Raw genomic sequence first — 15750 nt, forward strand, 5'->3', positions numbered from 1 at the left:
GAAAGTCTACTCAAAGGTACTGGAAAGGAGGGTTCGGCAGATAGTCAAACCTCAGATTGAAGAGGAACAATGCGGATTCCGTCCTGGTCGCGGAACAACCGACCAGCTCTTTACTCTTGCAAGGATCCTGGAGGGGGCCTGGGAATATGCCCATCCTGTCTACATGTGTTTTGTGGATCTGGAGAAGGCGAATGACCGGGTCCCCCAGGAGATACTGTGGGAGGTGCTGCGGGAGTATGGGATGAGGAGGTCCCTTTTGAGGGCTATCCAATCCCTGTACGTCCAAAGTGAGAGCTGTGTTCGGGTTCTCAGTAGTAAGTCGGACTCATTCCAGGTGGGGGTTGGCCTCTGCCAGGGCTGCGCTTTGTCATCAATCCTGTTTGTAACTTTTATGGACAGGATATCGAGGTGTAGTCAGGGTGGGGAGGGTTTGCAGTTCGGTGTCCTGGGGATCTCATTGCTGCTTTTTGCATATGATGTGGTCCTGATGGCATCACCGGTCTGTGACCTTCAGCACTCACTGGACTGGTTCGCAGCCGAGTGCGAAGCGGTTGGGATGAGGATTAGCACCTCTAAATCTGAGGCCATGGTTCTCAGCAGGAAACCGATGGAGTGCCTTCTCCGGGTAGGGAATGAGGCGTTACCCCAAGTAAAGGAGTTCAGTATCTCGGGGTCTTGTTCGCAAGTGAGGGGACAATGGAGCGGGAGATTGGCCGGAGAATCGGAGCAGCAGGGGCGGTATTGCATTCGCTTTACCGCACCGTTGTGACGTAAAGAGAGCTGAGCTGGAAGGCAAAGCTCTCGATATACCGGTCAATTTTCCTTCCTACCCTCACCTATGGTCATGAAGGCTGGGTCATGACCGAAAGAACAAGATCGCGAGTACAAGCGGCTGAAATGGGTTTTCTCAGGGTGGCTGGCTTCTCTCTTAGGGATAGGGTGAGAAGCTCAGCCATCCGTGAGGAACTCGTAGTAGAGCCGCTGCTCCTTTGCGTCGAAAGGAGCCAGTAGAGGTGGTTTGGGCATCTTGTAAGGATGCCCCCAGGACGTCTCCCTAGGGAGGTGTTCCAGGCATGTCCAGCTGGGAGGAGACCTCGAGGTAGGCCCAGGACTAGGTGAAGAGATTATATTTTGACACTGGCCTGGGAACGCCTCGGGACCCCCCAGTCAGAGCTGGCAAATGTGGCTCGGGAAAGGGAAGTTTGGGGTCCCCTGCTGGAGCTGTAATGTCTCTGTTGTGCCATATTTTCTCCACTTGATGATGACTGTCGTCACTGTGTTCCATGGTATATCTTATGCTTTGGAAATTATTTGGACCCTTCTCCTGACTGCTATCTTTCAACAATGAGATCCCTCTGATACTTTGGAAGCTCTCTGCAGACCATGAAATGTCAGGAAAATCCTACAAGAACAGCTGAACTTTATTTGTGATTAATCACTTTAAATGATGGCAGGTGTGTAATGACTTGTATTTATCATGAGTTTGAATGTGATTGGTTATAAGAGGGTGTGCACACTTATGCAACCAGGTTATTGTAAGGTTCTTATTTTTCATTTTTCCCCCTCAAAGATTTCAGTTTGTTTTTCAATTGAATTGTTCACATTATAGGTAACATTAAAAGTGGAAAGAATTCTGACATGATTTATCTTTGTCTCATTCTTTAACATCACAAAAACCTGGCATTTTAAAAGGGGTGTTTAGACTTTTGATATCCACTGTACATAAATAAACAATGTAACTGCGTGGCTCAGCAAGCACACATGTCCTGAGCCAGTCAACCATTGTACTGAACCCATCAGTTCTATTTGTTTCCATTCCCTCAGAAATACTTCAGTAGTGTTAGTGGGACCCATAGTTCATCAAAGCTAGCCCTTTCTCAGTAGAAGTCATGCAATCTATCACGGTAATATGTGCCTGTATTCTTCAGTTGATATCAATGGCACTGTAAATCAGTTTGTTACTGCTCATACTAAAACAGCAACATTTTGTAATATCATTATAATTTTATCAGTTTTCTATGCTTGATTTGGTAAAAATGTCTCTAACTGTACAATATCATAGATACTGGAAAGGTATCGCCCAGAGCAGAAATGTATATTTGGTTGCTTAGTGATGTAATCGGTAAGTGTCAGTTCCCTCTTAAGAGGGCAAAATATCCCTTACAAAGAAGAATTTCGTCAGGCATTAGGATGAGCTTCATTGGATATTGCAGTCACAGTAGGGAAACATCATACATATGAACCCATAAATGTGGTCCACATTAGCTAATTTCATACAAATCTCAGATGAAAAAAATACATTGGAGGATTCTCTAACCTTTGTGTAAGTGGGTGTGTGTGTGCATTTTTATGTGTGTACACTCATATTTGCACAGAGATCAGTTATACTGTAACTGACGCACAGAAGGGAATAATATATGACACACACAATATGTTCAGCGCCACTGGGAGATACACCTCAGAAATCAAATTAATGAATAAATATGAGGGAAAAGATCCCTTACAACAGAGTTATTACTTGAGCTGCAATTGGTCACAAGTACAAATAAACAATTATAAATAATGTGGATGAAGGAATTACAATTTTTAGTGAGGTCAATTAAATCAAGCGAGAATATGATTTTATGGCTTTCACCAAGATCTTCAAAATCTACCTCCTCCACTGGAACTGGGAACTCTTGAAATAAAATATGATTCTGCAATTATTCATCAATTTGTCCTAAAATACATATTTGCATAGAAATGATAGAAATGGCCTGAGTTTATTACATATCAATACTGTTGATGTGCCATTGAAATAAATGACTAGAAAATCTATCCAAACATTTCTTATTTGGGGTCCAGCTGTCCGTTTAACTGTAATCCTATGAACAGACCCTGAGCTCAGAGACGTGGAAGACAAATACAGTGATCATCCACACCCTTCCTGCCCTTCCTAAATTCTCTTTTTAACAACCACTCCCTCCTCTTTGCTCAATTACAGTAATATTGGTATTTCATGGTGGTCATAGTTTCCACCAATTCCTCATTGACCTTTCAAAGCTAATTGGAGGAGGAGTTCCGGGGAAGAATCCTTGGATCTTAACGCCCAAGTGCAGATTGAGAGTCGGTGAGGAATTGGAGGACATTAGTATGGAAAAAACAAGGAGTTGAGGACTAGTAACATTTTCGGATGCAGATTTTGTGACTCATTGTGATGACTGAAGCCTTCTTTAGGATGTGTTTTCTTCCAAACTTGATCTGTGAATGCTGTTTCTGAAGACGTTGTGACATTTCAAAACTCGCACTTCAGCCGGAAACCTGAAAGAAGTGAACATACATTGGCATTTGCAGGATTAGGCTCGGTTGGCTTGTTTGAGACCGGAACTAGAGTAATGAAGGAATGTCCCTGTGACATATCACTGGAGTCATTATAATGGTCATTGCTTAATTCAGGGCTGAGATTTGTAGGCTAATAAACACCTGAACACTTGCATGAAAGAAACCATTCTCATGCAGAATTGTAAATTCAGACCTGTTTTTATAAGCAATAAGCCAAGACACTGTCATTGTAGGGCCATCCTAGGAAATAGAATGGTGATTTTTTCAAACAAAATGATTCTGCAATGATTCTGGAGGAAACAGAATCTCTCCATACTTTAACAATTTCCCTGGATGTCTTGTTTAGAATAAGAAACAATTATAGAAATAAAGGCAAGGACATAATACATTCCTCACAGAATTGTCTTACAGTAAAGACAAGTGATTCACCTAATCACTATGGAGGAAAGTCACAGGAAAATGTAGAAATATTAATTATTAGAAAACAACTTTACAAAACTCATCTGCAATTGTCTTCTGTTTCCATTTTAACTGAGCCGAGGAAAACCCTTTCCTTGTGTGCCAGTAGATACAGATTTACAATAATGGTAATTCTTCATCTACCTCACACATGGTGCAGTAGCAGGTAAACCAGTGGCTTAGAATCATCATCAATGGTAAAACCAATATCCTTTACCTTGGTATCACATTACATAACGGGTAATTATAGAGTAATTACATGATTGTTACAGGCTGACTCATTTTCCTCAGACACCTTTTATTTTACCACACCTAGATTTAAGAGTGCAATAAGAAGCCATCGACAACAGAAGAAACAAAATAACAGACCTTTTTGAACCATCCATCGGGTCAAAAACCGACCAGCTACAACATTAAACATCGTTTTTTTGGATCACTAACCAAACTCTATACAGAACATTATGTTTGAAAATAAATAGTTTATATTGCAATGATAATAGGAGTAAAAAATCCTCCATTATATTTGTCAGTCTCGAGTCCATAGTTTGGAGATTAATAGAATCAACAGTCTCTACTAATAACCCACTTAGGCCACAGGCAGTGCAGCCGTAATTACACTTGCTTTAATATTTTCTGAGTGTAATTATTTTTTAGACCTGTTTTTATGCTCTACTAATTGCTTATCATCTTCTCTGCGGCGCCGTTGATGGCAACTCTTCATTTTGTGGTCATTTTAAATATTTCACCTCCCTTTCCACCACCTGTCTCTTCTTTTCACAGTTACTCCGACTCATGCAATGTCGATTTATTCTACTCTTTCTACTTTTGTTTATTTCACATACTAGAATTCATAAACTATAGTTTCCTAGTGTAAGATGCCTTAAACAGTAAATCATAAACTGGGTGGTTCAAACCCTGAATGCTGATTAGCTTAAAGCTGTGATATATCATACCATATGACACTTAAATGGCATTTACTAAGATGCCAACTAACTAGTTATTTCATATCATCTACATCACTTCCCTTGACCTTGAAAATGTTCCTTGCGCAGCAAGGGCCACTGTTTCGGGGAGGTGATGGTAATAACCCTTCATAGTTGACTGTTGTGTTTGTGTTCAAAGATTTGCCTGTTTCAATCCCCCCATGGGGTGGTCATAGTGAAGCCGGTACACTTATATGGGTTAATTTATTATTTGCATTCCTATACTATCAAATGTAGTTCAATTTAATACCTTGGAAACGTTTTCTTACACAATTAACTCCAGAAACCATTACATTTTAACCCCATCTTGTACAAAACCAACTCTTGAAAAAGTCAACACCACAAAAAGTGTTCATTGAAAACTTTTTTAGTGAGTCCCACATGTACACACAAAAAGTATTGATTTTGACACTCTGCATATGTTACATTTCCATTTTGGGGTTTGCTATGTTGAATCATTATGTTCTCTCACATGACAACCTTGCTTTCCTGACACCTTAGCCACCTGCATGAGTTGCTAGATGGTTGTACTCTCTGTCATGAATACCTCCCGGATGATGCTGGTTAATTTCAAGTACCCATGTGGCTTGTCAGTTAGTCACACTGCCAAGGATCAAACCTAGACTGTGGTTGTTAGTTGGGTGCTACAAAAGAATGTCTGGCAGTTATTCTTAAGATTTCCATTCTTCTAGCAAGTGTGCTGGAAAGTGTCAAGTATTAGAGTAGGGGCTAGGACCTAGAGTAATATTTTATTGGTCAATAGGTAAGCCATGTTGCATTATATTTGCATAAAGTTCAGCTTCTCTAACATTGGTCCCACTCTGTTCACACTGCTCACATTGTCCTACATAATTTCTGCACCCCCAGTGGAAGCAGTAAAGATGTCCTTTCAGATGTCCTTTCAGATCATATATTTCATACGCAGAAAATATGTTTTAGACAATAACTCGATAATCATGTGCTGGTCTCCTGGGCCATTTTCATAAGCTCTTTTCACAGGTCTGTAACATATTACGCTGATAGCATTCATATTACGCTGATAGCATTCATATTACATTGATAGTATTCATAATATTTCATATTATTAATTAAGATGATTTGAAAAGGTGAGATCCAGGAAATGGAGGAAAAGTAGACATGGGTAACACACAGATGTAGTCTTTAACTAGTCCACGCCAAATGTCAGTCTGATAGCTCATCATAAAATGGCTATTTAGAGACCTTTTTGATTCCTTATCACAGCCTGAAAAGCTGTCAATGTTTTCCTCACCAGTGTGAATGTCAATGTAGATTATACAGATGCCATCATTCTCCCTCAACGCTGCATTTCCGGTGTGAAAAGCCCTTTTGTTTGCAGGTCACATCTGCGCATCATTTGCTGTGTGTGTCATAGGGGCTCCCTTAGCACTATAGTACACTCAGGTTAATTTACTACACTCCCCTCCTGCCCCCAAAGGTGTGCTGATCAAGCCCTCTGTAGGAAGTTCATTTTCATGCTGTTAGAGATGGTAGAAGTGTTGACCAGGGACGTTTTAACATCCTAAGTTGCATTCACACTCTGATAAAGGGCTAGCAGGTGTCATGCATTGATTTCGATTAAAGCCATCAAAGGTTATTGTTTTTGTGTTAACACTTCTATCAATAGAAAGTCTGCATGACAACTGACATTTAACATTTTGAACAACATCAAGAAAGTGTGTAAATGCTGTGCATGTACATCATAACGGGGTAAAACAATGGGAATGGTCATATGACATGTGTTTAGGAAGTAGCAGAGGAGGAGAAGGGAAAATTAAAAGCACACAACACAACTCTCTTCCTCGGGTGGCTGCTTCGTGTCTGTGGTGGCCTGCCAGTGGCGTTTCAGGAGGGATGGGTGTGATTGGTTGTTGCTTTGGCAGCCTCTCCACCTCCTGACTATCTTCCTTCTTTCCTGGATCCCACATCTTTGGGGAGGTGCAGTAATGAGGGCAGCATGGCATGACATCTTTTTCTTTACCTCTGATCCTCTGAGCAACTTTTGGGACACCTCTGTATACATCAAGTTCCCAATAGAAGACACCCCTGGAAGGTTCTGGAAGCTGCCAACAATCTTTAAAGGGCATTAGTGGGATGATGATGCATGAGCACCAGAATATACAGTTAGGACTGACATTTTCATAATTTTGCTGAATGTGTCTGAATGTGTCTGAATCGGAACACACCATATATCCCTAAACACTTCAGATTACATCCAGCTAATTCTCTCTTCTGTGATATCATCAATAAACACTAGTGACCCAGTTTTTCTTCCCATCATTCTTGTACAGGTTGATCTTTGTTTAATTTGTCCTTAGAATGCTGTTCCAGAACTGGGCTAGCTTTTTTTTAGGTAAGTTGAATATGGCCTTTCTAGAGGCTTAGGAATGGTTTGCACCTTGTGGTGAACCCTCTGTATTTGCTCTCGTGAAGTCTTCTCTTTATGCTAGACTTGATGAAATTAAATGCCTACCTGGAGAGTGTTCTTGGCTGGATGTTGTGAAGGAGTTTTTCTTTACCATGGAAAGCATCCTATGATCATCCACCACTGTTGTCTTCCATGGACGTCCAGGCCTTTTAGTGTTGCAGAGCAAACCAATGCATTATTTCCTTCTCATAATTAAGTCTCTCTCATGGATTTTTCTTTGCAGCCTAAAGATGGCCTGTTTCACTTGCATCGAGAACACCTTTGATCGCATGTTATAGGTTCATAGCAACAACTTCCAAATGCAAATGCCACATCTGGATTCAACTCCAGACCTTTGAACTGCTTAATTGATGAAGAAATAATGAATGAAACCCTTTATTCAATAGAAAATAGTACAAAGACAACATATCAAATGTTGAAACTGAGAAATTGTATTGTTTCTTCAAAAATATATATCCCCACTTTGAATTTGATGCCAGCAACACGTTTTAAAAGCTGGGACAGGGGCCACAATAGACTGGACAAGTTGTGTAATGCTAAAAGAAACCTGGTGGAACATCTCACAACTAGTTATGTTAATTGGCAACAGGTCAGTAAAATGATAAGGTATAAAAAGAGCATCCTAAAAAGGAGATGGGGAGAGGTTCCTCGCTCTGTTTAAGAACGCGCAGGCAAATTAGTGTAACAATTTAAGAATATCGCTTCTCAACTTCAAATTGCAAAGAGTTTGTGGATCTCATAATCTACAGTACATAAAATCATTAAAAGATTCAGAGAATCTTATGTCGCTGCATCCACAAATGCAAGTTAAAACTCTACCATGCAAAGAACAAGCCATATCCAGAACCACTGCTGCCTTTTCTGGGCCTAAGCTCATCTTAGATGGACTGATGCGAAGTGGAAAATTGGGAAACATGGAAGCCGCGTCCTCCTGACTAAAGAGGAGAGAGACCATCCGACTTGTTATCAGTGCCCAGTTCAAAAGCCAGCATCTGTGATGGTATGGGGGTGTATTAGTGCACATGATATGAGTGACTTGCACATCTGTGAAGGCACCATTAATGCTGATCAATATATACAGGCTTTGGAGAAACATATGCTGCCATCCAGACAATGTCTTTTTCAGGGAAGGCTTGGCTTATTTAAGCAAGACAATGTCAAACTACATTCTGCACGTATTACAACAGCATGGCTCTGTATTAAAATAGTCTGGGGACTAAACTGGCCTGCCTGCAGCAGACCTGTCCCCTATTGAAAACATTTGGCCCATAATGAAACGGAAAACACGACAAAGGAGACGTCGAACTGATGAGCAGCTGCAATTATATATCAAGCAAGAATGGAATATATTTAACTCTCAAAACTACAGCAGCTGGTCTCCGCAGTTCCCAAATGCTTACAGAGTATTGTTAAAAGAATAGGTGATGCAACACAGTGGTAAACATGCCCCTGTCCCAACCTTTTTGCAACGTGTTGCTGGCGTCAAATTCAAAATGGGCATGTATCGTTCCAAAAACAATAAAATGTCCCAGTTTCAACATTTACTATGCTGTTTTATTTTCTATTTAATATAGGGATAAATTATTTGCATTTGTTTTTATTTGCATTTTATGCAGCATCCCAACTTTTTTGGAAATGGGGGTTATATATACAGCTCTGGAAAAAATTAAGAGATCACTGCAAAATTATCAGTTACTCTGGTTTTTCTATTAAAACAAAATTGAAAAGGAAAGTTTTGAGTGAGGAGCAGAAGCATTCAATTTGCAGTGGTCTCTTAATTTGAACTCTTCTGTTCCTCAGGCAAAACCTTCCTCTTCGAATTTTTTGGAAAGGGAAGAGAAAGGTATAGTGGTCTCTTCATTTTCTCCGGAGCTGTATACGGTGGCGTCGTTAGGCCTGGGCGTCCGGGCTATAGCCCAGGATCTTTTATGAATAGCCCCGGATCTCAATTTTACCAAAAACAATTATAATAAAAAAATAGCCCCTGATCTATTCATCTTTAATTTCGACCGCACATCCGCATGTACATTCAAATCCCTGTACTTTCTGTCCCGGGCAGGGTGGGAGGGCGGTCTAAGCCTCGAATGTATTGTGATCCTAGCGACGCCTCTGGCTGTATATATACACATAAAGACATACATGCCCCCTAGGTAAAGAGGAGCAAAAAAGTCAATGAAAAATTGTTTATCAACTTGATCTTACAACCTAACCCTTAACTGAATTAAAAGTGTTTGAAGAGAAAATTTATTAGTAGATGTTTTCAGCATAAGAGCAATTTTCATGGCCTTTTTCGCTTATTTTTACCTAGTGGTTTAATAATTGTGTTTTTTTTGTGAGTGTGTGGACAGTGCAAATAAGCACTAAAATAGCATTCCAAGTTAATGAATCACAGCCAATGGCATCAAGAGCATATGGCATAAAATAAATAGCTATGTGTTGGTAAACCCTAATGGCTGTATATGTGTGGGCTGTCAATACCACAGGACACACATAAAACACGTAGGCCTATAACAGGCTCTCACACAGAGCTAATCATACACGTCAGTCAGCATGTCACATTGACCTAGTAACAAAGTATTCTGAGGTAAATTGAAATTGAAAGTACAGTGAAGTATAATAAAAATGGGCGCACATTCTTTTTGGTTAATTTACTGTGACGGGCAGTCATGGCCTATACCATGACGGGTGAAACATTTCTGTGTTTTCTATGTTCTTGTGTGTCATTGTTTCATGTGACATTTGTGTTTCATGTGATGTTTGTGTCTCATGTGACGTTTGTGTCTCATGTGACGTTTGTGTCTCATGTGACGTTTGTGTCTCATGTTCCTGGATGTTCCTGGAAGCTTTTGTCCTACAAACCTGCTGAGAACGTTATACTTACTTAATTTGACCAAGAAAGTTAATAATAAATCCCACTCCATATGTTGCTTATAATATAAACATATTTCATAAGGATAACTAAAGAAAGCTAATTTAGTTTACGTTTTTGCAAGAACTGTCCCAGTGGCTAGGTTTTTAGAGGATTGTGTCTGAAAAAGTACTTAAGTCAAAGGTCCTCCTCTCATTGTTGTCAAACCATTGCTATACATTTTGAATGAGCTGATAATTATACATAACATGGCCTCTGAATGCGGGCATAGAATCTGATTAATTCCCAATGCATGGTACTATTTTTAAAACACTTTCCTCACTGTCCTATTCCACAGCTAGCATTACTGTTTCTGTTCCTTGTAGAACATCCCCCAGAAGTCCCCTCATTTCTCTTTCGATCCAGTTCAGGAAAGGGAGTTTCAGAAGGAGCTCCAAAATGTTGACCATTACAAATCAGTTAGTTTTCATGAAGCTTTCCACACCTATTTTTGAAGCACCTATTGCTTGTCTGTTCAATCTGTCACGGCTTGAAAAGCTGCTAAATTATAAAGCAGTGGATCTCATTCGTCTGTTCAAAAGAGTTGACAAACTACACCAAAACTGGTCCAAGTCTAGTAAACAAAAAAATAACAATTTTTTTTCAGTCCCACTACACTCTATCTACTGTAGTCAGACTTCAGAACAGGCTAAGGTGGACTTTAGTGACACTGAAGGTCTTAAACAACATCACAACTGCCCCAAACAGCAACCAGTACTGTCCAGCTGTTTTTATTGATTTAGCAAAAGCTTTTGACACTGTTAATAACCTCATCCTAATCAACAGACACAGCAGCCTCAACTGCCTAGCCTGATCTGAAAACTTTTTTTTTTAACATGTACTGTGCATCAAATCTGAGGGCGTGCTGTTTCAATGGGTGATCCTTACGGCTGTCCATTAGGCGTTTTAAAGACAAAATTCAGCTACTGAAAGTTTGCCTCCAATGAATTGTCAATGGATTCACGTGACCGTGTGCACAAGGCACTTGGCAGCACGAAGCTGGGATGAGAGGTGTAAGAAAGTAGAGCTCCCCTCTACAATATGCACATTTGAGATGATTTTCGCTAGACAACCATGGATAGTGACAGGAAGAGTTGCATTTGCACTGCTGCTTCACCGTAGAGGATTGCACCGGCACCACCGTTCCTTTTAGGTTCACCATATTCTCCAGTCCCAAGCAACCCATGTGGACTACCATTGGCTAATAGCATATCCCCCAAGTCCCTCCTTGGCAAATCCTCACTTGACCTCTTTCCGCTCCTCAATATCTGTCTAATAGAAATCAACTCTCTAGATACCTTACACTGGTCATCTCTAGATACCTTACACTGGTCATCTCTAGATACCTTACACTGGTCATCTCTATATACCTTACACTGGTCATCTCTAGATATCTGACACTGGTCATCTCTAGATACCTTACACTGGTCATCTCTAGATACCTTACACTGGTCATCTCTAGATATCTTACACTGGTCATCTCTAGATACCTTACACTGGTCATCTCTAGATTCATTACACTGGTCATCTCTAGATACCTTACACTGGTCATCTCTAGATACCTTACACTGGTCAACTCTAGATATGTTACAATGGTCATCTCTAGATACATTACACTGGTCATCTCTAGATACCTTACACTGGTCATCTCTAGATACATTACAGTGGTCATCTCTAGATACCTTACATTGGTTATCTGTAGATACCTTACACTGGTCATCTCTAGATACCTTACACTGGTCATCTGTAGATACCTTACATTGGTCATCTGTAGATACCTTACACTGGTCATCTCTAGATAGCTTACACTGGTCATCTCTAGATACATTACACTGGTCATCTCTAGATAGCTTGCACTGGTCATCTCTAGATACCTTACACTGGTCATCTCTGGATACCTAACACTGGTCATCTCTAGATACCTTACACTGGTCATCTCTAGATAGCTTACACTGGTCATCTCTAGATAGCTTGCACTGGTCATCTCTAGATACCTTACACTGGTCATCTCTGGATACCTAACACTGGTCATCTCTAGATACCTTACACTGGTCATCTCTAGATACCTTACACTGGTCATCTCTAGATACCTTACACTGGTCATCTCTAGATATCTTACACTGGTCATCTCTAGATACCTTACACTGGTCATCTCTAGATACATTACACTGGTCATCTCTAGATACCTTACACTGGTCATCTCTAGATACATTACACTGGTCATCTCTAGATACATTACACTGGTCATCTCTAGATATCTTACACTGGTCATCTCTAGATACCTTACACTGGTCATCTCTAGATACCTTACACTGGTCATCTCTAGATACCTTACATTGGTCATCTCTGGATACCTTACACTGGTCATCTCTAGATATGTTACAATGGTCATCTCTAGATACATTACACTGGTCATCTCTAGATACCTTACACTGGTCATCTCTAGATACATTACAGTGGTCATCTCTAGATACCTTACATTGGTTATCTGTAGATACCTTACACTGGTCATCTCTAGATACCTTACACTGGTCATCTGTAGATACCTTACATTGGTCATCTGTAGATACATTACACTGGTCATCTCTAGATACCTTACACTGGTCATCTTTAGATACCTTACATTGGTCATCTGTAGATACCTTACACTGGTCATCTCTATATACCTTACATTGGTCATCTCTAGATACCTTACACTGGTCATCTCTAGATTCATTACACTGGTCATCTCTAGATACATTACATTGGTCATCTCTAGATACCTTACACTGGTCATCTTTAGATACCTTACATTGGTCATCTCTAGATATCTTACACTGGTCATCTCTAGATACATTACACTGGTCATCTCTAGATACCTTACACTGGTCATCTCTATATACCTTACATTGGTCATCTCTAGTTACCTTACAGTGGTCATCTCTACTGGTCATCTTGACAATTCTATCACTCCTTACCTCCTTACTTACAAAATAAATTGTCTGAGCTGCTACCTAATCACTTTACCCAATAAGCACCTTATCTATATGTGCGTATACATGCAGGTATACATACAGTACCAGTCAAGTTTTGACACACCTACTCATTCAAGGGTATTCCTTTATTTTTACTATTTCCAACATTGTAGTAATAGTAATAGTGAAAATATCAAAACTATGAAATAACACATACAGAATCATGTAGCAACCAAAAAAGTGTTAAAATTAATCAAAATAAGTTTATATCGTAGATGCTTCAAAGTAGCCACCATTATGACAGCTTCGCACACTCTTGTCATTCTCTCAAACAGATACATGAGGTAGTCACCTGGAATACTTCACCAACGTTTTTGTATTCCCACATATGTGTAGCACTTGTTGGTTGCTTTTCCTTCACTTACTGCTCTTGTAATTGAGTTACCAACACAATTAGTCCAGTATACCACTGGGCAAAGGCTTGTCTTGCCTTTGCCCAGGTAGTTATTGTAAATGAAAATTCAATCCATCAGCTTAACCCGTTAAAAATTGGCTCAATTAAAAAAAAAGATATATAATTATAAAAGACTGTAAATTGTTCTCTTTACTTTTTAAGTGGATTCAATACCCATACATATCATACGTTCTCAGGGAGTAGTTGATGTGAAGTTCTGTATGACTAAACATAATTTAATGAGAACCCTCAGGCATACGGCTATTGAAGACTCCTGCAGTGCTGTTCATTTGGCACATGCACACTTCCTTTATGCAATTACTGCATCACTTTGCCCTTATAGAAAGATTTATTTGTACAATAAAGTACAGTGTACCAGTATTTATTTTCATTTATTACATGGTAATGTGAACAGGCTGTTTAACATTGCTATATATCATTGCTATATATCACCAACTTCTCTAAAGACAAAAGACTAAAAGGGTATTTTCATATTAAAGTAATAATTCTGTTTGACTGTGGAATGTGAGAAACCCAGTATGTCTCAGTACACTCCTATAATCAGAAATCTAGAGCTGCCAACTCTCACATGCAATTATCTCCAACAGCCATGTTTGGCCCTCACTTCTCCATAATTCTACAGGGTCCCTGTGGCACATATGAAAATGTCTTGGCAAGAAACACACAACACACAGACTATGATACCAACTGCTAAAGGAAGATTGTATCCATTAAACATCTACCCCAGTAACGTAAAGTATTGAGTAATCCAATTGAAAGTATTTCAATGACAACACTTCAATAAATCATCATCCTAATGTTAATCTGTTACAGGTTATAAGTACTTAACTGTTTTGTGTTTTGTACATGATATGAAACTACTTGAATTAAGTATAATGATTGAGAGCATGAAATGATGCGTGCACCTGAGTGAAAAAGGAGAAAAACAAAACTTTTTGATGAATTATTATTTCACTCCATCCTTTCTATCTTCTCTTCCAACGTATCTGTTACTAAAGACACTTTTTATCAAATCAAATTTCAAGCTTCTTCTAACCCAAGGAACCTCGTTACCACATTCTCCTCCATCTTTCACCTCCTCCTCTCGATCTTGCCTCTCTGTGGATGATATTGTCAACCACTTTCAAAAATTGGTTGATGATATCAGTACCTCATTAACTCACTGTTCAGTCCATTGGTCCCTCACACAAGTCTAGGCCTTAACCTATTTTTCCCCACTCTCCTCAGCCCCCTTATAGAGCCCCCTTCCCAGAAGTTCAGCCCCTTTAGCCCCATCTTCTCCCTCCTCCAGACCATATCTGGAGTCTGTTAGAGTACGTCTGACCCAGAACACAGAGAAATCACACAGACCACGTAAGGTAGGTTCAAAAAAAAGGTTTTAATGGAGAGCCAGGGTACTCAGAGAAAACAGTGTAGGCAGGTCCGAAGCTGGGGGAGAGCTGACGGTGAAGGCTGGGTGGTGAGGCCAGGAGCTAGTAGGCGCAGCAGAGGAAGCAGCAGGTCTGAGCAGGTAACAGGAGAGAAACACAGGGTAAGTACAAACTCAGGGAACAAAGGCAAAATAGAGCACACGGATGATAATAGTAAGTAACTAGAACTGAAAGCCAAGTACCACATGGGTAGTAGATAACGAACTGGCGCCGAAGAGGTGATCAGCCCGGTTTTAAATATTGCTGGAGTGAATCATGTGGATGAGGTGCAGCTGCGAAGAATGGCTCTGCAGTGAAGACACTGCCACGCCCCTTGCCCTACTGAACACACCCCCAGCACTCCAGGTGAAAAAACAAAACAGGGACCGAACCACCTGACTCAGGGCGGAGGGGAAGCAACCCGTAACAGAGACATTGTACCATTTCTCACTTCCATCATCAACTCATACCTAATCACTGGCTGCATAGTCTTTGACTTTAAGGAGGACTTCCTCAAGCAACTAACATTCACCCCTCTGATGTCAAAAATGACAGCTGACATCCCTTCTGTATATTGTCTTTTTCAGAACAATCTCCTCAGCTCTAACCTCACAGGCTTCAAGATGGCCGCTCAACCAATACTTATCCCTACCTCTGACCCACTGCCAACGCCAAATTTTTCTCTGTACTCATCCTCCTAGATCTACCTATTGCATTTGACACAGTCAACCATCACACTCTCCAGGCTGGGCGTGTCAGGGTCGGCACGCTTTGGAATTGCACCTCTCTGGCAGG

General features: G+C 40.3%; 1 long non-coding RNA gene across 1 annotated transcript; it reads right to left on the bottom strand.

Annotated features, from left to right (window-relative positions):
• Nucleotides 1–14905: 14905 nt before the first annotated feature.
• Nucleotides 14906–15481, bottom strand: LOC105011844. The gene is made up of 2 exons (XR_828110.5): nt 15159–15481; nt 14906–15048 (listed from the first exon to the last, which is right to left on the bottom strand). It is a non-coding gene; the product is annotated as an uncharacterized LOC105011844 (long non-coding RNA).
• Between the last annotated feature and the right edge of the window lie 269 nt (nt 15482–15750).

Source organism: Esox lucius, chromosome 8 (genome assembly GCF_011004845.1).
Source record: "Esox lucius isolate fEsoLuc1 chromosome 8, fEsoLuc1.pri, whole genome shotgun sequence".
NCBI classification, from domain to species: Eukaryota; Metazoa; Chordata; class Actinopteri; order Esociformes; family Esocidae; genus Esox; species Esox lucius.